The 24682-nt window shown below is 38.3% G+C and overlaps 1 protein-coding gene across 4 annotated transcripts in view; it reads right to left on the reverse strand.

Annotated features, from left to right (window-relative positions):
• Positions 1–24682, reverse strand: part of LOC149807359 (ferric reductase 1-like) — a 144592-nt gene that overhangs the window by 92680 nt on the left and 27230 nt on the right. The window contains exon 1 of one of the 4 annotated variants that reach the window (XM_089965864.1): positions 9796–10059. The exons of 2 other annotated variants lie outside the window; for them this stretch is intronic. The gene's annotated coding sequence lies outside the window, so the exon portion shown is untranslated. Of the gene's footprint in view, positions 1–2405; positions 2516–9795; positions 10060–24682 lie in introns of those variants that run through there. One more of the 4 variants, XM_089965870.1, reaches the window with a different exon arrangement.

Raw genomic sequence — 24682 nt, forward strand, 5'->3', positions numbered from 1 at the left:
AGTCATTTCAAGGAATTGTTTTTTCATCTTAGTATATACACATATAATGGGTGACCATATTTGATTTATCATTTGTACAAGATAGAATTGTGCAGCCAGTATTATTTATTCAAGCCTGAAAATCCTTCATGCCAGAATTCTTTCTTTAAAATTCGTCAAATTATCTAAAGCAGTTTTTGAGATTAGACGTGTCAAGTTTTTTTTCTCAAGTGTTTTTTTAGCAATTTTTCCTTTTGCACTGTTTATAAATTAAGGAATTAGGGTAGGTAGGTAGTTTTAAAAAAAATATATATATAAAAAATAATATATATTTATATATATATAATGTACTAAGCACTTCAAGAACTGGGCTAAAACAGCTCAATTAGATACACAAATAAATTTCTGGATTCTGGATTTTTCTTTGAATTTTATTTTTTTCCTGAGTGGGGAAGTGCTATGGTCGTCAATGAAAAATAGAGATGGTCAGCTGACCAGAAAAACACAATTTTGGCCCAGCTGAAAAAAGTGATTTTTCATAGACATGCCTAGACTTATTGGTTTGAAAGTTTTTCTTAAAGACCACTATAATCTGGAAATAATATTGCAATCAAATCTGAAAGGATAGAAACATTTTGGAAACAGTGGGAAACATTATTCCTCAGTAAATAAGAATGATGTGTTTAATTCAAATGCATGTCTTATAGCATCATGTTATAGTGTACAGCGTGTCACCTAGACGTTGCATATTTATAATTGTCTAAAAAGAAACTGTGTACTATATGAATGTGTGTGTGTGTGTGTGTGTGTGTTATTTTTTCCTACACTATATTTATTGTTACTAGACTATGTCAGCTGTAGGGTGACCTAATGTGATGGTTCCCCTGACCCAATCATCAACCTATTACGGGGGACAATAAAAAACAATATATTCATGGACACATAAAGAACAACAGACAACACACTATGGACAAAGGGTTCTATCACACTCACTTGGCACTACAGCCACTGTTCATCAATGAGGGAAAAAATAGCAAAAAAGTAAGGCAGAAACAATGAAATGATACTAGGTACATGTTGTTGTTGATGTAGGGTTTAACATCATTTTTCAGTACACGATAGGCTATACATGGCGGCCAGTATTAATAGTGTAGGAAGAACCTGGAAAACCCCCGGAAAGAACCACCGACCTACGAGAAGCTACTGGCAAGCTTTCTCACATACCCACACTGGATGAATACGAGACTCAAACCCATGCAGGCAGGTGAGATGGCAGTGATCCATAATGGAGAGCACTTTAGACCACTTGGCCACTCGTGGCCCCCTAGGTACATGTACTATAAATACAGTACATAAGTGGTCACATAAATCAAGTAACTTTTAAAGACAGAAAAATCATCAGAGAAACTGATCATATCTCTGGGACATTAATTTTCATGTACACATAGTGACAGGTATGCACTTTAAAAAACATACTGGAGGACCCATGTTTCTTTTTCACATAAGTGTTTTTATACCACAATCTTACAATTTATGTAATTTAGTGTATGACTGATATCATAAGAGGTAGCTGTCTCTGCATAAAAATAACTGACAAAGATTATAATGAAATACTATCTAACAGCACTTGTAAATCTGGGGTTTTCTCTTGTCTTGTTGGTATTACATCAGTACTTGAAAATTAAGACAGAAATTCTCCCTACATCTGTCCATGTGAAAAATAAAAATGGAAGCTTTTCTAGATAAAGGGGGATTTATAAAAATAAACCAAGGCAGGGCTTGTATATGTGTAATTCTGCTGCAGTCTATTTCTTGTCTCAGAATAAACCCTGCCTATATATGTTTTGGGTAATGACAAATCTATGCTTTATCATCAAGCCCTCCAGTTTGATGAATAACATTACCAATTCATTTCATTACAAAAAAAATGCAGTCAAAAAAGCTATCTTACATTAGCAAGAAGTACTGATCTGTATTATGTATTCAATCAAACAACCACTAGCATATCTGTCTAGCTCAGGAATGGGAAACTTCCTTGAGGGCACTGGCCAGATATGTGATTCCTAAAGTCACACCCTATTATAAAAATTAATTAATAAAACTATGTCACAGGCTGTAGTTTGTCCACACCGGGTCTAGCTTATTCCCTGTGTGGACATTATAGTATTACCAAGCTTTGACTGCATAGGCAACATATCTAAATTTACCAACTGGAATTCTGTACAGAAATTCAAAATTTGAAAAGTTGCTACTGTATGTAATACCAACTTTTCATCAGTTCTACAAGCTTCACTGTACAACTCCTTGATAAAACTTATAAATATTTTCTCCATTCATTATTCTACTTGCACAATACATTGTACAATTAGGATGCTGCTCTTTAACTCCTTCAATTTTTATGAGTACAAACTGTAGATAAAAATTACCTGATATCATGCCTAAAATATTCCAGTATTCACCAATTACCAGACAGCCAGACAGAAATACAAAAGCATCATTAGCTGTATTGATAAAATAATGCCAGACAGCCCAAGAATTTTGTTACACTAATAAACTTCAGTAACTCAGGAAGTCCAAGTCAGTCCTAGTATCTGAATTATTTCCGGTAATTCCTTCACACCAGTTACCAGCATCACTAGACTGGGGCAAATACACAAACCTGGCATACAGAGAGCTGACAACATCTTTACTTAGCTCTATGAACTGCAAACTGGTTAGAAGTTGCATAGAGACAGAAAAAGCAAGAAAGAAGATGAATAAGAAAAAAGGGAAAAGAATTGAAGGCTTTTTTTCTATTAAAAAATTACATATTTTATGCTAACTGCAAAACAAGTTTTCCATCTTGTAAAAAGATAATCTCAAGGTGATGAAAACAGAGACCCACTGACTTTGGATAAGTAACCACTTCTCCATACAACACTGCAATGAGTCACTGTAGTCTGCTGGAGTCTGATTAATTATTGTCAGTGTGTAAATCTATACTGGACAGTAAAATATTGAAAGATCAAATCACTGTAGGTCTTCAGTGTAACATATGACTTGTATAGCAATTTATCATTTGTCATTTGATATCTCGATACTTCAACTGAAAGGGTGCAGGTTTAATCCTACTATTATATCAGCCCAGGTTAGTTAAGACCCTGTATCCTTGGGCAAGGCAATTTACTCCTCAGCACTAAATAACCTACATGTATTAATTTTGCTGTGCTGTAAAGAACCAAATCAAACCAAACTTGTTACTTGTAATGCAGCTTTATATTTTAAAGTATGACAATGGATGGACCACTGCTATTTTTTTCATGATGAAATCTGAGAGACATTTATCTAATACACTGCCTTATGGAAAGGTATCACACACCTATTGCTAGGGAGAAGTCAACTAAACACTTACTGATTACCAAGAAAGACATAATCTTTAACAATTATTGCAGGTGAATACTTTGAACGTAAAAGCTGGAAATTGATAAAAGTATGATTCTAATACTGGACTTTTAATAAATCTGAAATAAAGTACCTTATATAAAAAAATGTATGCAAAAGCACAGTTGCCCTATGCTTCCTGGATTTTTATTCTTAATTAGGTACATGTATATTTCAAGCAGAAACCAAAATCGTGTAAATCTTGCAGTTTTCTTGAACATAAACCTACCTGCATTATGCATATACAACATATATAGTCATAAATGCAAAAGGAATGCAATGATCATGCATCAAGTACATGCAGGCCAAATGAGTAATAAAAGACAGACTTCATTCTTGCAGATCAATTTACCTCCTTATATAAAACATACAGGTACAGGCACTAGGTCTAATCTGAACAGAAAACCAACGGCTGCAAGTTATTCATAACCTAGCTACTTTTTAAAATAATTTTTTACATGAATAAGTACACACTGAAAAACAAACTGCAGTGGAGACAAGGTAAAAACAGAATTTAACCAACTTTGATATTTCTAAAACAGTTGTAAAATTTAAAACTTAAGGATTCAACCAGGCAATGGTGTGGTCAATCTGCATTTAGTACCAGCAGTATTAACTGAATGTTTTATAGCAGAATTCTGTCTTTATTTACAACTATATCTCTAATGCTTTCATTATATACTGCTACAAACCCTAACTGTCAAGAGAATTGTTCAGAATTAACTTTATTTACCCAAAATTAATTTTTGGTAGGTCTCCATTTTTGTGGTCTGGTGAAAAAAGGACATTTTCATCATTACTAATATAATGGTCATGAAATCCTGTAATTTTGTTCTTTGGATCTCTAAATTTGTAGTTCGCATTCATAGAATTTCATCATGGGATCAATGTTCTATGGGTCTTTTAATTTGTAGTTAGTTACACATTCATAAAATTTAATCATGGGATCATCATTCTGTGGGACTTTCAAGTTGTGGTTTGTAGTAACAATAATATAAATGTGCATGATAATTTGGATGAAATCCAACATTCTTTAGTAAAGTTAAACTGCAGGAAGCAATAAAGCATTGGTAATAAAGGGCCATAACTCTTCTTAATTATAATGTTGAATGCTGGAAAGTAAACACCCTCATTATCTCATTGGCATATATGAACAGCTCCATTTCAAATATGGTAAATGTCCAACAATTCTTGATAAAGACACGATTAAAAAAAAAAAACTCAGGAGGACAGGAAAATGTAGGCAAAACTCATGTAAATGATGTTGTGGAATTCTGAAAATCCAAATTTTTCAGGGTCTAACCAATAAAAAGGCCTGTATCAAATTTGGTTGAACACCAGCAAACCTTGGTAAAGTTATGACTCAGATAATAAAGTTTGAAAAACAGGCAACCAGAGGATATAACTCAAGTAAATAATGTTGTATAATGTTGTAAATAGATTGTTTAAGCTCTCATCAACATAAAGCTGCACCCTAAAATCTACTGAAATCCAATAAACCTTAGTAAGGTTATGAAATCAAAATCAAAAGAATGGGTCATCATGGAAATCAAACTATTTCAAGGTCTCTTGAATATAAAGCTGCATCCTAAACCAGGCTAAAATCCAGTCAAATCTGGTAAAGTTGTGCTGTAGAAATTAAATGTCAGGAAGACAGGCATTCTGGGAGTACAACACTCATAAATGATGTCACAGAATACTGGAAATTTAACTCAGTCAAGGCCTCGTCAACAGATAGCTGTATGCCAAATTTAGCTAAATCCAACAATTCAAGGGAAAGTTGTGCTCTTGGAAGGAAAAGTAAAGGTGAGACCATACCTCCTCTAAATGGGAACACAGAAGGCTGGAAATGGAACTCTATACATAACTTGTATTTTGTGATTGACCTTTATCCATAACTGAGGTTAGGAGTTGGCCTACATTCTAATATCACACAGGATAAACATGTTTACCAAGTTTGAGTTCTCTCAAATCACTGATATTTTTATAATCAGCCAATAAATGTGACTGAAACTGAGGTGAACTTATGAAAAGGGGTTAGGTATTGTGCCAAAGAGCAAGTTATATATACCAAGCTCAGATTCAGAAATAAGTTTGGTGTATAATAAAAATAAAATTTTATTTTCCTACATTAATACCAGATACATTTCATCTTGTAATACAAAAAGCAATATATTTTAACTCATAGTTTTGCCACTCATCTGTTGGTACCATATGATGAAATCTATTTTGAATTAATGTAGGTAAAAAAACATCCACTACATATCGATTGAACAATCCATTAAAAATGAGGCTCATAGACTTGTTACATGCATCATCATGATTATCAAAGTATATTTGAGTGTGATTTGGATTTTTAATGTAGCTTTAACAGTTTTAGGCATGTTGCTATGTCTGCATTGTGGCAGTTTATAGCGATAACAAGCTCAGATTCAGAAATAAGTTTGGGGCATCATGCCACAGACAGGTAGCATCATGCTCCACCCTGTCACATTGTTCTGACACCAGGCCAACTATGCATCAAAGCAAGAATATTTAATTAAGCTACAAGAAAGCCAGATTTAAAAAGAAAAGCCCTCAAATGCCTCCACAAGAGAACATTAAATGGTTGGTCCCGAAAAGCCAAACATCCCAGTAGAGCAGTTACCTCCTTAAAGACCAGTCATACCACTACAGTACAACTGTTATACTGAAGCAATCATAGCCAACTTAAATTATCTTTTTGAAAAACACGTATAGCATGCCCATGGGCTTTTCCATTTTGACCTTAATCAACATTTAAGCACCCCAAAGAAAAAAAATGGACATAAACGGCTAATGTCTGGTGCACAAACAGGGATGGCTGAGAGATGGGGGTATATTTGGATCTGCTGCTGCACATGTAAATTTGTATTTTCAAACCCATTAAATTTAAATAAAATGTTGAAAATGGGGATTTCTCTTATATGAGTTAATACAAGTACACAAATATTAATTCTCAAGAATTTAAGACAAAAAGACCAGAGTTATTTAAATTTCATCTGAACTGTCACCCTACCTGACCACTACTCCTATCTTATTTAGATAAGAAAATTTACTATCTTATTGGTGTGTGTGTGTGTGTGTGTGTGTGTGTGTGTGTGTGATTTAGATTTTTAACGAAGCTTTAACAATTTTTCAGCCATATCACTACGATGTCTGCAGTGTGACAGTTTATAGTGATGTCTAGCACTGGGGCATCATGCCGCAGACATGTAGCATGATGTCCCACCCAGTAACATTATCCTGACACCAGGCCGACCAGTCTTAACACTAACCTCTTAATGCTGAGCACCTAATGAGGCAGCTGTTAGTACCATTTTTGTAAGTTTTTGTAAGTCTTTGGTATGACTCGGCCGGGGTTTGAACCCGCGACCTCCCGCATCCAGCGGTCTATCTTATTGGAATAGGAATCCTCTATCTTCTTGGAATAGTAATTCCCTATCTTAATGGAATGGGAATTCCCAGTATTACTGGAATTGGAATTCCCTATCTTATTGGAATAGGAATTGTACTCTTATTGGAATAGGAATTCCATATCTAATTGGAATAGGAATTCTCTATCTTACTGGACTAGGAATTCCATGTATTATTTTTAATAGGGATTCCAAATCTTATCTGAATTGGAATTCCATATCTTTTTGGTATTAGTATTCCCTTTCTTACTGGAACAGGAATTATCTATCTTATTGGAGTAGAATTTTCAGGAAATGCATGACACTACTAATACACACATATGCATACATGCGTGTCCAGATGAGTAGCATTATACAATCTCCTCTTTTATCTGAAAATGTCGGAATAATTAAAGTTTGTTCATTTTCCATAACATACTTTTAATACAAATGTGGTTCAGTATACAATATCTTTTTAAGTTATGCTTCAACTCATTCCCTACTAAAATAGACAAAAAGAAAACAAATGTTGCTCTTTGATCCTTCTGTATAAAGTACATACCTCCTAAAGCTACACTTTAGCATGTCACAATCTAGTCCTAAAATCATTTATTACCCCCTGGCACAACAATGAAGTGACAGGCAGCTGATGTTATGAGAGTGCCACCCTTTGTAGTACCTGCAAATTCATGCCTGACAAAGGCTAAAGGCTCAGTCTATATAATGTGTTTAGATGGGTGTATGTAAATTAATCTGACACCTAGTTCCGTAGAAGTTCATGCAAGTTTAGTGAGGGTGTAGGAAAAATATACAGTCATTGATGTCCCTCCGTATAAAAGTCTGGGATCATTCAGGGGTAGAACTAAATTATTCTAATTCATAAGTTAATTCAAATTTATCCAAAAAAAATTATTTACGAAAAAAATTATGTACACAAACTTTTATAAAACATAACTCAACTCTACATTAGTTATAAATTTAACCATTGATATTCTTTCAATATAGAGCCCTTCTACTCCTAGTGATTTCTGACCTTTGAAACTCTTCAATGTATAGAAAGTGACATCGTGATGTGTCAATACATGTACATAAGTTTATTTAAAATTAGATTTTTTGATGGTCATTAAACTGGAATGTAAAAAGAAATTATTTCGAAAACCGGTACAAGTATTTTTCACCTGCGCTGTTTGACAGTCTAGTTAGTTATTTAAGTTTTGGAGTTTTCAAAGTGGTCTAAACAGATCCTGTCTTCCCCCTTCCCCATGCTCTTTCACACATCATGTAATATGGATTGATCACTGCAGATCACTACCTGAATGGCATGAATACTACAGACTTAGTGCTATATATGCAAAACTTTATGCAGTTACAAAATTATTTTGTTTTATTTCTCACTACCTTTGACTTCAAGATCTTTGGCCAGCCTTTCCCCTACTGCTCCAATGGCAAAGTTGTTAGAGAGTCTGCCTTGGATGTGGAAGGTTTGGGTTCGAACCGCCAGCCAAGTCATATCAAAGACTTATAAACTGGTACTGACAGCTGCCTTGCAAGGTGCTCATCATTAAGTGGTTAATGTTCTAACTGGTTGGCCGGGTGTCAGGATAATATGACTGGGTGGGACATCATGCTATATGTCTGCAGCATGATGCCCTAGTGCTAGACATTATTATAAACTGCCACAATGCAGACATTGTACTGATACGACTGAAAAATTGTAAAGGTACATTAAAAATACCAATACACAAGCGCAAATCTTGTAGCATTATGACATCACTGTGGCATCAGTGAAAACCTAACAGAGCAATGTAAAACTGTACTCTTCATGTGAATGTTCTTCATTTCAACTTTATTATTCCCTATTTGTGTATTGTATTGGTTATGTCCCTTATTGGTAAGGGATTACAACACCCATGGTAGGTACTATGCAATGTAACATATAGCTGAACAAGTACAATTATCATAAAGAAATAGTTTCAATTAATTAATTATTAATTAATATGAAATTACATATTTATGTAAAACAGCACTGTATTATTTTTAATTTTTTATCATAAGTACTGTCAGCTACAAATGAATAAGAGCTTTTGTGTTTGCTATGCTTTATTATCAAAAGACCAACCATGGGAAGGTAACTCCTTGATAGAAAGGGAAACAACCAATATGATACTAAAAGAGTCAATTTGATGATATGGGTTAAGTAACTAGTGGCATATATAAGCAAGAGATGAGGAGATGATTGAAGGGTGAAAAAAAGAAGGAAAAAAAAAAAGAAAAAAGTATGAAATGGCTCGTGACGAAATTCTGACTCAAACATTCCTTGAGAGTAGTAGAAATATTATAAACCTTCAGGAATGAGTCCCGATGAAGCAACCCGTCCCCTCCAATACTTGGAAATATGGGACATGGAAATCGCAGCCCCATACTTAGAATTGCAGACCAGCAGTTTGGCATATATATATGATAATTTAAGTACCCCCTCCATTACAAACCTCCTCCTTACTGTGCATGAACGTGTACTTCTACCTTTCACAAATGCCTCCCACCCCTTTTGTGAGGAAGGCTTTCCACCGCCCCATTGCAGTATAGAAAGGGACCTAAAATAGTTGGTGGGTGTGCAGTGAAGTGAATGTTTCCCATCCCAACACTCACGCATGCACGTACACACATTATAATACCCTATAATATCATGTTATTTGTCATCTCACATGTAGGTTACACCCAAACAAGTCTATGTAATCTTCAAAAGTCATAACAATAACCTACACTTCTACTTTTCTAGTCCTTTCAAAATTATTAATTTCTGTGAGAAAAAAAACAACAGGTAACATCATTAAACAAACAATCTACATGTCATAAACTCAAGTTAATAGGAAAACAAACTTGACTGTGTAGCATGCCTATATTTTTTTCCAAGCAGACAAAAATCATTCATCCATAGCGGCCCACGTTATAGCTGATAAAATGTTCATGTTCATGTTCATACCTTTAACACAGATGAATTCCTTTCTAAAGACAGAAACGAGATCCGCTTACACACTGTTTAAAGTACAACTAGTCAGTAGCCTCCATAGTGAAACCACCACTAGTAGATTTTATTACACCCCCATATATGGTAGGATTGACCTCTACCACTGAGTTTGACCTCTGATTCAGCTGTAGGCAAGCGAAGGAATCTGCTAAAAATAGATTATGTAGGCTGGAACGAACAGAACTGCACATGTGCACTCCCTTGTGAGTGTGTAAACCTCTGAGCTATCCAGCTGAACAGTAAGAACAAAACTATACAGCACAGTACCTTACCCACTTAATCATAGGAAATACTGAACATAACTGGGATTGGAAACCTCTTGTCATATGAAGCGGCAAGATGTACATCCTTCAAAAAGGCATTTATTATATATAAAAATAACATTAACAAATAACACATTTTTGGGTAATATTCGTGGAAAACCGCAGAAGTTAGAAACTAATCATCTTTTTCCCATCGAAATTAAATTTGTATTAAGTCCTCCATAAAGTTTTTAAAAATGTATCTAAAGACCCACACACTTCTGATTATTGTGACGCCTATATAGAAGACTTGAAGCGTAACTTGTAAGATGTGCCTCTCCCAGTTACTCTACAGCATATATAGAAAGAAAATTATGTTAACACACACACACACACACACACACACACACACACACACTGCACCAGTGGGTAAGCCTGTCTATGCATGAACAATATTACCGCTACATCGGTTAATAAGTAACGCCCACTCACAGGTGTATATCACAGACGTCACAGTCTCCTGTATATACACTATAGCCACCTGCAGCTAATTATGTTTGTAATAAATTCTGAGCATTTTACCGGTACAAATGTGTAACCCAGACACTAGCTATTTCTTGTAAATGTGTCAACTTCAAACATTAGCATACAGCGATGTGATTGTGAAGATGGAACTGGTTGCTTCTGAACTCGATACTCGCTTTATTTTAAAAACAATATATCCACTCTTCTGAACTCGATACGCACTAGTTTTGTATTCGATACTCGCTTTCAGTACAAACATGACGCTATATCTGGTAGAGCAAAAACACTTTCTCGCATACCCACGATAGTCGGGCCGAGACTCGAACTCAGGCAGAAGTGACAGACCACTCGGCCACCCGGGGTCACCCGCATTACTGACTCGATACACGCTTTTCTTTGAATATATAATCTCTTGTAATTGTTACATTATTTGTATCAATAATAGCTTTTCTCAACTCACTACTAGAAGAAAAAGAAGAGAAGCCCTCTCCTGCACTGATATGGAAATTATGTCAATAATTCTCAAACGCTGAGAACGACCAAATCATTTTCAAGGGATGGAGGGAGACGGCGGGACCTTTGGGTTTCTTTTGAATCGAATATTGTTATTTCTTTTACACATTGTTCCCACGCTTTTCTAAATATACCTTTCCAGGTCATTTCAAGGGTTCTTCCACGATGAAATAAATTATTTCAAGGTTCACATATGACCATTACTGAATGTAATTAAAGAACATTTTAGATTATAAAACATACTTTTTCTACATCTAAAGATGGTTCTCTTTCAAGACTCTCCAAAACATATAAGCCGGAAAAGATGATCATGTACAAAACCACAAATGTAGCACACGAACCAAGTTTAATTATATTCCTTTAAATTGGCATGTAAAGGCATTTCAATGTACAAAATAAAAATTCTGACTTTACTTTGCTGACCTGCATTATGTTGCTAAGAAGGAACAACATCATGAACATGCATTAGTTCTGTTTCCTTTCAAACCTTTAATTGTAAAGAAATCTACACACACACACATATATGTGTGTGTGTGTGTGCTATATATATATATATATATATATATATATATATATATATATATATATATATATATATATATATATATATATGTGTGTGTGTGTGTGTGTGTGTGTGCGCGCATCTTATAGAAAGTAAACACTTCCTATTACAGTATAAATAATAAAATAAACGCAAATAATTAGAATCCCGTCTTGTTACAAAAGACTTTAACCATGAATTTATCTGTGCCAATAAAATCCGAAGCAAGATTTTTCAAACAACCCTAATCTCCTTAAGATCTGGTTAAAAATCCATCATTCCAAAACCATTTTCAAAAGGGTTGATTTAAATTTTGACAAAAGACCTTCAAAAGTATTTGCTGTTGTATAAACAAGGCCTGAATTTTCTGTAAAATCAACTTGTCTTGTAATTTGCTAAGCAAGTCCCCATGCCTGTATTGATACAGGGGCTCGAATCAATTTCTCATTTCAGCTCAGCGATTCAACAATTTGAACTACAAAGTTGACTTAAAACGAACAGCAGTCCATTTTCTAATCTGGATTTTCTCCATATATTCACACCCCATTTTTCATATTTGCACATTTAGTTTGGGGTGTGGGGTCGTTACAATTGCATACGGAAATTTTTTAACTTGCCGCCACTGTGCAGTAGCGACATGTGATAGTCGCTTACCAGCGGGCCTAGAAAACTTAAACGTATGTTATATCGACTTATACCTGCATGAAATCGATAGAAAAATGATTTTCTCAGAAATGGAGAGTATTATAACACTGGTCAACAGTGAAATCATTACTGACTTGAAAAGGCCCTAATCTGTAGTATTTTGGTGTGCCGAACACGAATATAACCGTGAAAAATTTGTATTGGCTCTCGTTTTGAAGATATTCATATACCTCATTTTCTATGTTTCACTGTGTAAATTTCTCCAGTAGGACTGCAGCAACATCCGGAATAATGATGTAACATTGCATAATACCATCATGCTCACATCATCCACAGTTGATTGCATCATTTTCTGATGCAATGCAATACTAATGCCATGCGGCTGCTGAAGTAAGTTGACGTCAGCAGTGTACTATACATGTGTAGGCCTATTATACTAATGCCAGGCGGCTGCTGAAGCTGACGTAAGCAGTGTACTATATAAAGCCCAATCAGATAGGTTCAGCATTTAAAACATTTTAGACGTTGTGCGAGACAGTTCAAGCTACTGTTACATAAAACTTATTATTTTATCCATTTACGTACAATAAAGAACAGTAATGCCTCGAAAGTGTGTTAATACCGCGGACAATTTTTGCTATATTTGTGGGGAAGTGACATTTGCCAACCAGAAGAAAAGTATCAATTCTCAAGTGAAGAAGGCATATCATCTTTACTTCGGATGCAAGGTTGGTGACCAAGACAAGCCTTGGGCTCCGCATATATGCTGTGCTACATGTACAACACAGCTTTCACAGTGGTTGAATTGCAAAAGGTCATCAAAGGCGTTTGCAGTCCCAATGGTGTGGAGAGAGCCAAGCAACCACCTAAATGACTGTTACTTCTGCTTGGTTCCTCCTCTTTCCGGCGGAATAACGAAGCGAAAGAAGTCGAGAATAGTCTACCCAAACATTCCGTCTGCATTGAGACCAGTTCCACATGGTGAGGGACTTCCTATTCCAGAACCTCCAGCAGAATATTCTCTTGATTCATCTGACGAAGACAAAGGTGAGTCGACCTGTTCTTCTCCTGGTCCATCAGCATGCAGTGATCCAGATTTTCACTGTGGTGCATCATCAACCCCACACAGAATAACACAGGAAGAACTAAATGACCTGATTCGTGATTTGGACTTATCAAAGAACAAGGCAGAATTGCTAGGATCAAGACTCCAACAATGGAATCTTCTAGAAGAAGATGTCACAATTACTGCATATCGAAAGCGCCACCAGCAATTGGAGCCTTTCTTCAGAAAGGAAAGTAATCTGATATTCTGTTCCGATATTGAGGGCCTCATGAATGCTTTAAAAATCACTCATGACCCACAAGAATGGAGACTATTTGTGGACTCTTCGAAACTGAGTCTCAAGGCTGTGCTTTTGCACAATGGAAACATTCTTCCATCTATTCCAGTAGCGTATGCTGTCCACATGAAAGAGACATACGATAACTTAAGGCAGCTACTGAATTCCATTGAGTATAACAAGTACAGCTGGCACCTCTGTGGTGATTTGAAGGTAGTTCCCCTTTTAATGGGACTGCAGCAAGGATATACAAAATACATGTGTTTCTTATGCGAGTGGGATAGCCGAGCAAGGGAAATGCACTACATGAGGAAGGAATGGACTCACAGGCAGAATGTAGCCATTGGAGAGAAGAATATCCAACACCCAGCTCTGGTTGAGGCTCAGAAAATCTTGCTACCACCCCTTCACATCAAACTAGGTTTGATGAAGAACTTCGTGAAAGCCATTGACCGGACTTTGCCAGCATTCCGATACCTGCATGAAAAATTCCCTCGACTCAGCGAAGCAAAGATTAAAGAGGGAGTTTTTGTGGGTCCTCAGATTCGAGAGCTTTTCAAAGATGACCGGTTCAACAACTTGCTGGAAGGTGACGCGAAACAAGCATGGAATGCTTTTCGCCTAGTTTCTACAAACTTCCTCGGAAATATTAGGGCAGAAAACTATAAGGAACTAGTAGAAGACATGTTGATGAAGTATAAGGAACTTGGCTGCAATATGTCTCTAAAGATTCACTTCCTTCATTCCCATTTGGATTTCTTTCCTAGCAACTGTGGTATTGTTAGTGATGAACACGGCGAACGTTTTCATCAAGATATCGCAACAATGGAACAAAGATACCAGGGAAAATTGTCCACTACAATGCTGGCTGACTACTGCTGGACACTCCTCAGAGATGCTCCCGAACAGCTGTACAAGAGACAGGCGAAGAAATCTAAGATGTAGTCAATGACTTGATTTTTTATAGGTAGGCTATTACAGTTGACCTTTTACTATTGGAATGCATTTCGTTATGTAAACATTAATTTCTTGCAGATTACAAAAAAACTAGAGCCAATTTTGCAATTTGACTGTCATAAACGTGTTCAGCACATAAAAATTGATAAGAATTGACTAATTTTATTTCAGTAACATGACTTTTGTAAAAATTTGTTGTCCAGTGTAATCGTTGTCTTTATTCCGCTGACAGACTAGACGAAACTAGGGCATTGATGAAACCTGACCCGGTACTCGCCATGTCATTTACTAGTCAATTGTCGAATCTCAAACGACGACATCGGAAGTCCATTAGTCACGTCAAATCAACAACAAACTCCATTTTAATGTTGTTGTAGGGAAATTCAATTATATGAAATGAAAGTCAGATACTCTTTCTAAAAACTGGCAATATGGCCAGTCTGATTTATCAATCAGAGAACAAACGTCCACTTGGTAGTCCCGTGATACAACAAAACTCCTGAAGTTGTTCTCGGAATATATAAATATGGAAAACTTGTGTTCTTTCATTTTTATATTTTGATCACAATCAGTATACGACTTTCATTTAATATTTTTTTATTTTTTCTCTACAACATTTGAAAATGCGGGTTGCCAGATTTTTGTACTCATGCGATTAGCAATGCAAATCGTGAGTACCAGGTCACACTTCATCAACTCCGATTTTAATACTCACAGTTTTTAAGAAAATAATTAATTTTCAAGCAGTGTTGTGAGGCGATTCAGCCTCATGGAAAATCCAGTGTAAAAGGCGTCGCGGCACTATAGCCTCAAGATTTATTGCCTCAATGAGAATTAACATTACGGAACCCCCTGGGCCTGTTTAGCCTCAAACTTTTTTAGTACACCCTGGGCCTTTATAGACTCAAAGGAAATGGAACATAGGGATTATTGGGTTTGTATAGCGACAAGGGAAAGAGAGCGTTTGACGTCACGGTAGGGGAGATTGGTAACACTGTTGCAACTAGGGGCAGGTGACGTCACAGTACTGAGCAAAGAGCGGGGTGTACATATATATCCCTTACAACAGAAAAAAAAATAAACACTGATACATTTTAAAATTTAGGCAAGAAAGTCAATTTCTTTTCGAGGCATAGGAGGGGCCCTGAAAAGGGTCTTTCGGGTTCTTCTTCTTCTTCTTCTTATTCCTCCATTTTTTTCCACCAGCTCCTGACTTTCTCCATTATTCCTTTCTTCTCCTCCTTTTTTGAGACTCTGGCATCCATTCGGGATGGCCCATGGCTCTAATTTTCTCTTGGATCTAGATCAAGTTCTTATTCAGTTGGTCAAAGTCCAATTTCTTCTTTCTATTCTCTTCTTCCTTTCTTTCTTTTGACCATTTTTCTTTGATGTTATTCACCTCTTGTATCAGCACTTTTCTCATCTTTTCTTCTGCATTTATCAGCTGGTCTAAACCCCACTTTACGTACCACCACTCCGTCCCATACAATATTTTTTCTAAGAAGTATCTGACTTGGATGACATTCTCAAGTGCTTCCTTTAAACTTCCCACTCTCACATAAGGTGGGTCAATCAATCCTCTAATTCTTTCCACATCTTCCTCCATCATTTATTGTACAAGGTCTCTAGATATTTTCAAACTTGTCACATAATCTTCACTTCCATCATACTTGAATTCCTTTTCTAACTTTTCCATTACGTATATTCCATCTATTATCCAGAAACAGCTCTCTCGCAAGTTGTTTTTTAATAACTCTGTCACGGCCACCATCTTTGTTGTCTTAATTCCGTAGAATGGCGCGAATGACGAACGCTGTGAGTTTTATATCTAAATCACGGACGTGAAGGAAAACATCCCCTACTTTTCTCTTCACATATTATCTACTATCCACACAGTGATGAGGAGACAAATAATTATCCACATTATATACTATCCACACACGCGAAGCAGCAAAAAGCAAACCCAAATATATTATCCACACACGCGAAGCAGCAAAAATCAAACCCAAATATACTATCCACACACGGGAAGCAGCAAAATCAAATCCAAATATACTATCCACAAACGCGAAGCAGCAAAAATCAAACCAAAATATAGTATCCACATACGGGAAGCAGCAAAAAAACAAAACCATAATATACTATCCACACACGGGAAGCAGCAAAAAAAAAAAAAAAAAAAAAAAAAACCATAATCTACTATCCACACAAGCGAAGCAGCAAAAAACATAACCACAACCTAGTATCCACACACATGAAGCAGCAAAAACAAAAACAAAATATACTATCCACACACACGAAGCAGCAAAACACATAATCATAATCTACAATCCACACAAACGTACGTGAGCACTTACAAAACCCAATAATCTATTATCCACACAAACGTACGTGGGCGCTTACAAACACACATAAACACCTACAATCACACCAGGAAAGGAGTGAGTGTTTATATTCACACTACTCCACATTCACACATTGGCAAATTGAATAGTGTTTCTTTTCTAGAGTTTTGGTTAGCCCTGAAAAGGGCTGTTTTTATTTTCAAACTCCAGATGCACCTGGTTAATGACGGCACCTTGCGGGTCTTCATGTTGAAAGCGCGGACGCGAAGGAAAACATCCCTACACAGTTTCTAGTCGGAACGCTAAATTAGTGTCATGTGAGGGATAGAGAGAAGTCAAAGAGCATCAATCATGACATCCGTAGCAAAACTAAAGACAAACGCATTTTTTTCTTCAAAACACAACATTTTTATTCAAATACCTCATAACTAACAATTAACAATTTTTTTCAACATTAACCATTCAATTTAACTAACAAACATGTTTTTCAACTAACTATCTATTTTGGACGTGGCTTACAACGTTGTGAATGAAATTGTGATTTCCACTGTTGGAAGTCATTGGACCATTGATGTACACTACGTTTCCTAGCTAAAGACAAAAAATAAGCATAATGGTCACAAAACCATCGATCTACTTTCTCATCGTTTCTAGAAGAATGATGATCAAAATAAGTCACTAAATGTTCTAAAGAATATCCCAGACTGTGATGATACAGAAAATACACACAATATTATCCACACACCAATGAATCTGTGCCTTGTAATTTAACATTATTGAATCGTGTGGTCTGAGCATTTCTTCTCATAAAGTCAATCATATCGTCTTCCAAAGGGGGCAATCCATACCAATCGAAATATTCCACACATCCTTCTTGAGGAAAGTAGACGGCTACCCAGTGGGTTCCTGGGATATGCCTGTCGTCCGTGTTGATCAAATAAGCTTGATGGTCTTGAGGTTTGCGATGAGGGAGTTCATCTTTAGCACATACGACAGGATTCCAAGAAGCAGTGTGGTTCAAAAGGTAATAAAGTTCCCAGGTATCCATGTTTTGTGTGTTTTTTTCTTCACAGGTGATAATAAATGATCAATTCGATCCTGACTTTCTCTTGGAAAATGTCTGACAAGTAAAAGGCGTTTAGCTCCGACTTCTTACCCTTGTCCAAGAGAGTTTCTATGCGACGGATCTCCAGAAGCGTTAATGGAGGACAATAATATTTACCCAAGCCTTTATACCACTCATCCAACACGAATTCTTTTGAGACGCCAAGCTTAGTCCAGATACTCGTCCAATTTTTCTTCTTGACTCAACATCAAACATTTATCGTGTTGAATTTGGCTGGGATGATCGTTGTGACATCCATAGCAATCTTTCTTGATAAATTCCTAATTTTATCTCCCAGGACTGTAGCAAAACAGCCCACTATATGTGCTTCTTTTTCTGGCCATCTAGACTTCATCATTATCACTTCTTCGTCTTTCTCTTGGGATTCTCCTTTCATGGTCCCCTCATATTCCACGTCCAAAGTATCTCCATTAGGTAAAGTGGGATAACAGTCTTCCATAGCTTCTAATGGTCTAGAATGACTTCTCTCAAACTGTTGATTTCTATGGTATTATCGAATTCGGCATACAGGATGACGTTCACCGTGTGGGGTAGATGTTTAGCAAACTGAAGTTCCACACGAATCTGGCCGGATTTTATTGGGTGGAAATGTCCCTCATCGCTGCCTTGGTCTGGAGTGAAATCAAAAGCCCACAAAGTGAAGCCTTCTGCATAATCCTCGTACGTAATGCCGTGACTGGTGTTGGTTCCTAACTGTCCCGTGGCTTCGTACAGGGACAAGTATGACCTCAAGTAATTCTTCTTGTCAAACTTAGGTTCGAAGGGTCGGGTACACAAGGTCTTGCCATCGCGACTGACTTCAATCTTGGACACGTCATAGTGATAAAAGTGGAAAGGATTTTGATCGCGGACTCCATTAAAGGCTGCATTGCTCACGATACCAAGGATTAAACGTTTGGGTAACTGACCTTGGAACAGATAATCTTCGATCATAGAGTGCTGTCCAGTGGGAATAGTGAAAGTTTTCACTTCCACGCGTCTTATCGGATACTTGGCGGTCGTTCTGCTCAAACTTTGACTGATGTCGTTTCCCACTTTAGGTAGCACTTCCACACGTCGTACGTAGAGTTTGGCTTCCTAGATTTTGGTTTGCTGCGATTTAGTCTCAGGCGGACATCCACGCCGTTCAGCAAATACTTTTCTTGTAACCATATGCCCAAATGCAAACGATCCATCAGTTCTAAACTCATGTTGTCTATGATTTTTTTTTTCGTTCTATAAATCCCTTATTGTGGTATTTGGTTGAATTAATTTCGGTGTTGTTAAATTGACCTGGTGTGTCAGGTTTCCATGCCACGCAAGCATCCTGATGAGTATTCTTGGCTTCTTTTCCGTACGTCAAGAGATTCTCCAGGTAGGCTCGGTAAGGGTAAGTATTGATGCTACAGCTGACCAGTTTGTTATTCAAGTACAAATCCACTGAGATGAACAAGGAATGCATAAAATTGTTGACGGGAGCTACTGCTTCAGTGTCAATAGCATTTCCACCCTTATCCTCAACTTTGACTTTTAAATACAAGTAACTGCTATTCAGATCGATGTAATCCTCGGGCTGTCCTTTGATTTCAAACTCGATGGGAGTTGACCCTGAGTCCTTGACAGAGGAAACGGGGTGAAATTCGACCCATTGGGATTCTTGCATTGTCATCATGGTGGGTGGCATGTCAAACAGATCCAGTTCCGACTTGGAACAGGCGCAAGACTCTCGGTGCATCATTTTTCTGTTTCTCAATAATTTAATAATCAAAAACGTCTAAATCTCTGACGGTTCTTCTTTTCTTAGTCTTTCTAGCTTTAGAAGTGTGAAGTCTTGTGAAGGGGTGTTTACTTGTTCGTCTTTTTCTGCCATGTCCTTGCTGTGGAGTCAGGGAAGCGGGAATACCTGACTCGGTAGCGTGCAGGGCATTTATAGGTGTTTCTCTTCGACCCAAAATGTCTTTGCCCGTTTTCAGCAAGACATTTTTGCCTGCTCTCAAGAAGGCTTCTTTAGGGTTTTGTTTGTCGATGATGACATTTTGGAGAAATTCTTTACCGTGTGTCAATGCCGCATCCTTCAAGGCATGCAATCCGCGTGTCACCATCGGTTTCAACACCGGTGCCACGGAACGAAAGTCTGATTTCAGCATATCTCCTAACCGGTGTCATCGCTGTAGAGTGACGCCTCGGTACACTGGATACATAACTTACGAGTCGTTAGAGAACCGAAAATGCGAAAATGGAGTTTCACCGTGACTTTCCCTTTGGTGAATGGAATATTTTGTCCCAGATCTCCTGTTATAGCAATGTTGACAGTGTCCAAATAAGACTTGCTGACGGGCAAATAGTGAGGATGTACAAATTCGCTGTCAACGTGATAGGTGTTTCCACCTTCCTCGTCAGCGGGAGTGGTACTATCCACTTTAAAAGGAATGACACGCAGTAACGATACGGAGCTGTGTCCCACCACGTTGTACACCACCATCTCGGAGTACACAAAGATCAAATTCATTCCTTGGTTCAATTCTACAAGGAATCGAAAAAAAAAATTGTAAAATTCCTTATTGCTGTTGATCTTCGGCTTAAAATATTCGGAGTTATTTTTGTGTCCCCATCTAAAATGTCAAACAAGTCACGATTAAAACTGATGGACAACGTTTGGGCATCATGAAATTTCATCAGTAGGCGACCAGCCACTTTATGGTACTCAAGGGTGACACTTTTATGATTTGTGCAGGGCTTTGCTAAACCTGAAAGCAATGGTATCCACCAAATTTTGAAGGCTAAAATAAAACCCTGACGAAATTTTCATAGTGTAAATAAAGAAGGGTGGATTGCTCACAGGTCTTACGTCACCTGAAAACCCGATCTCATTCACGGCTTCTTGCAATTGTTCGTTCATGATTTCGACCTCAAAAGTGTTTTGCTTTTCACTGATGTTTTGGATTTATGTAGGCTTAATCATTTTAAACCAAAGCAAGTTCCCCATGGGCTTCGTGATCTAACTGGATGACCTGAGGTAGTTTGGCCGTGTAACAGCACAAAGTGTTATTGGGAAACACCTCCATGGAACTGTCACTGGGTAAGGTTAAGTAAATTGGTTATGGTGGCTCATAATTCCACAGTTCTGTGACTCTTCCGAGAGGTTACTGGAAGTCAGAGGAGTGTCTCCGCCCAAAATGGGGTTGTTGTTGGAGTGGTGACTGGCACTGGCACTGGACACAAGATTCCCGTTGTTCCCGTTCGAGGAGAATTTCAGGGAGGGATTGGGAAGCAGGTAACCGATGCAACTGCTCAATACAATGGTCCACAATTGTTTGTCTCCATGTTGCAAACTCAAATTGGCAATGGCTCCACCGATGACACAATACACCACAAAGATCTGGCAGAAAAAAGATGATTTGCATTTTAGGCACACGTTCTCAACACCACACCCACAAGGGTTGCTTTTGTAAATCTTGCAGAGAAGAACTGGGTGAAGGAGAAGTGGTAGCACTAGCTGAGGCTGTGTTAAAGGGCATCACGGTCACTTCTTTTTATAGTCGATGACTTGCGAAGCGTCGATCCAAGAATCAAAACTGTGTGGATATCCTTTCCAACGTACTTTGACTTCTCTGACACGATGTTTGCCCACTTCACGGGTTCTGCGTTCGAGAATGCTTTCGATGTCGTACACGTCGTATTTTTTTTTTTCGTGACACGTTGTAACTCGGGCAAATAAAACGTTCCTTTGAACACTTCTCCGTTCATGTCTTCCAATTTATAGACGGCAGCATGTCGGCCATTCACTCGTCCACTGACACGAACAATTCGGTGGTCCAGTTAGGTAAGTAACCTTTGTCGAAAGTGCGTTTGGTTTTGCCAATGCGCACCAAATGTCCTAAGGCCAACACTCCATTTTTCTTATGGACAGCCCCTGTCGGGGACGTACAAAACAGGCAATCAGAAACTAGGACTTCGTTGTCGGGAGTCACCTCTTGCGGGTCACGTCCAATGCTTCGATGGTAAGATTGGTTGTACGCTTGCACCAAGTGCGGTAAGATGTCGAGAGTGTGGTGATGCGTAAAATATTTCCACATGCGCTCTTTCAAGGTACGTTGAAAACGTTCCACGATGCTGGCTTTGGTTTCAGGATTCTCGGTGGTAAAAAAATGAATGTCACGTTTCTTTAATTCTTTTTGGAAAGCTTGGTTCAGAAATTCGGTACCTTTGTCCGTTTGCCATCGAAGAGGGTGACGACCACTTTGTTTCAACACCAGTTGCAAGGCTCGCACTAACTCGTTGCTCGATTTGGAAGTCAATGGCACGAACCAGGCAAATTTGGAAAAGACGTCGATGACACAAAACAAATATTTGTAGCCGCGATTGTAGCTGGCCAAATGAGAGCCATCGGCTAAATCGGCATGCCACTGATGATCGATGCCTTCCACTTGGGTGCGACTTCTGGAAAACTTGCGTCGAATGGGTTTGTGTAAAGTGTAGGTAGCTTGTTCTTGTAACCATCGTTGCACTTGAGGTAAACGGAGACTTTTCAGCCGAGTTTTGGCAGCACGATACAATTTTTGAACTCCTCCGTAACCTGAAGGATGGGATGGATCGTAGTAAATGCTGGCTAACACCTTCTCCATTTGTTTGTTTGTTATCTTTGATGATGCTACTCTTTCTCTCGTGTGGAATTTCTTGGTTTGTAATGCATTGCGTGTGCGGCCAGCTATAGGTGTCGAGGAGGAGGATGTCTGAACAGGGGTCATCAGTTCTTGTTTCGCTTTTATATTCACCTTCTTTTTCTCTTCTGATGAAGAAGGGGTGGTCATCATCTTTTTAATCCATCCAATTCTGGATGTAGGTGGTGTTGTTAACTTGCGTACCTTTTCTGGTGAAGTTTGAAACCCTTCTTCTTCTTCTCCTTTTTCTGTCCTGGTCACTGGTAGTGTTATTTGTAGTGGTGGTTTGGGGGATGGACTTTTCATGAAGGTCTTTAAATGTTTCAGAGTGGGTAGAGCTGTTTGTCTGGAGCTTTCTGGTGAAAGAGTCGCAGTCGTTGCAAGAATTGACCGTACTTTGCGATTTTTCTGTTTCGGACAAATCGTGGCGATCCATCAGCGACTGCAATTCGTGTTGTCAATGGTACATCTCGGTCAAATTGGGATTGGGAGGCAAATGCGGGGTTCGTTGTTCTTGGCAACGATGGTATTCCATCCGTTGTTTGTAAGGCACTAAAGTTACTTTTCGTCCTTCAATTCGATGTCAAGGGCCACATATGAGACCATGGGACTTCAGAGGTCCTTTTTATCTTGCTCCCACGAGCCTTCCCAACATGGTTCTCAAGACTCCTTTCAGCAAAGTTATTAACAAGAGTGGTAAAATTCCTCCACGTGGACCTATATCTTCTTCTTTTGACGAATGGGGATTTTCTTTTGAACCATTTGGCGAAGAACGTGACGATGTTTGCCTAAGCATTGTTTCTGGTGTTGTGACAAAGGGATCGTATCTTTCAAAACGTTCAAACAACATTCGCACACGGTATCGATGACATCTCTGAAGGCCGTTTGAATGAGTTTTTTTCGCATGGGTGTAGAAGCTTTGGACAGGAGAGACAACATGTCGCCATGTTTGACTAAACGAGGAGGCAGGCCTTTCCTTTTCTTTCCTTTCGGTTTAGAAGAGGAATGTTTTCTGCGGGGTTGATGACTTAGCACACGCCTTTTATCATTTTTTTCGCTTCGTCAAAAAGTGACAATGTGTTTTCCAAAATCGCCAAGGAATCCTCCCCTTTGGTGACTCCTCTTTTTCTTTGAACGACTGTATCTTTTCTTAGGGTAACGTCGACGCTTGGCTAAGCGCTTTGTCGGATGAGGAGACCATCTTTGTCTCTTTCCTTTTTGGACAGGAGAATAACGATAGTGACGGTGTGCACTTCTTTGAGGTGACATCATTTGGCAGTTCAGGAACACAAAAACACTGATACCCATGATTTGTCGCAGCCCTTTTTATACTAGAACGTGTCGCCACTAATTGTCTTTACGTCGTATCAACTTGAGGACAGGCAACACACGTCGTGCAGGGGTTCGCAACGGACTAAATCGAGCCAGTTCATGCTTGGACAAATCCAGTAAACTATGTAACATCCCCGATCTCTCTTGGACTTTGATTTTGGGAGCAGGTACTTTGTGAGTAGCTGCCACAGCTGCTAAAGAGGAGGAGGGTGTCACCACTAGAGGAGAAATTCTTGGAGACACAGGCTTCCGTGGTGTCATCAACGGAGAAGTCGATGAACCTGAGGCTACCGGAGAGGCGGTCACTGTCGTTGCAGGTCGTGGTTTGCGAATGTAAGGTTGCGTCCCGGCTGAAGTGCCTCTCTTGCGAGTAGAAACTATTTTATGTGGGCTTTTCTTTTTCGGAGGACTTCTCTGTTTCTTTTTGGGGGGACTTTTCTTTTTCCGGGGTTGTGACCTGGTCTTGACAGCGTTGCTCTTTTTCTTCTTAGGGCTTCGTTTGGCTTTCCTCTTGGGGAAAACTTTGGGAGCATTAGGATCCCATCTTAAGAGGGAGCGAATGATGACACCTCCTAGAGTACCGCTCCCTCCAGGTTTCAGAATGATTTGCCTTTTGGTTTGAGTGTCAATGCG

Source organism: Sinohyriopsis cumingii, chromosome 1 (genome assembly GCF_028554795.1).
Source record: "Sinohyriopsis cumingii isolate HCF-2022 chromosome 1, ASM2855479v2, whole genome shotgun sequence".
Taxonomy (NCBI): Eukaryota; Metazoa; Mollusca; class Bivalvia; order Unionida; family Unionidae; genus Sinohyriopsis; species Sinohyriopsis cumingii.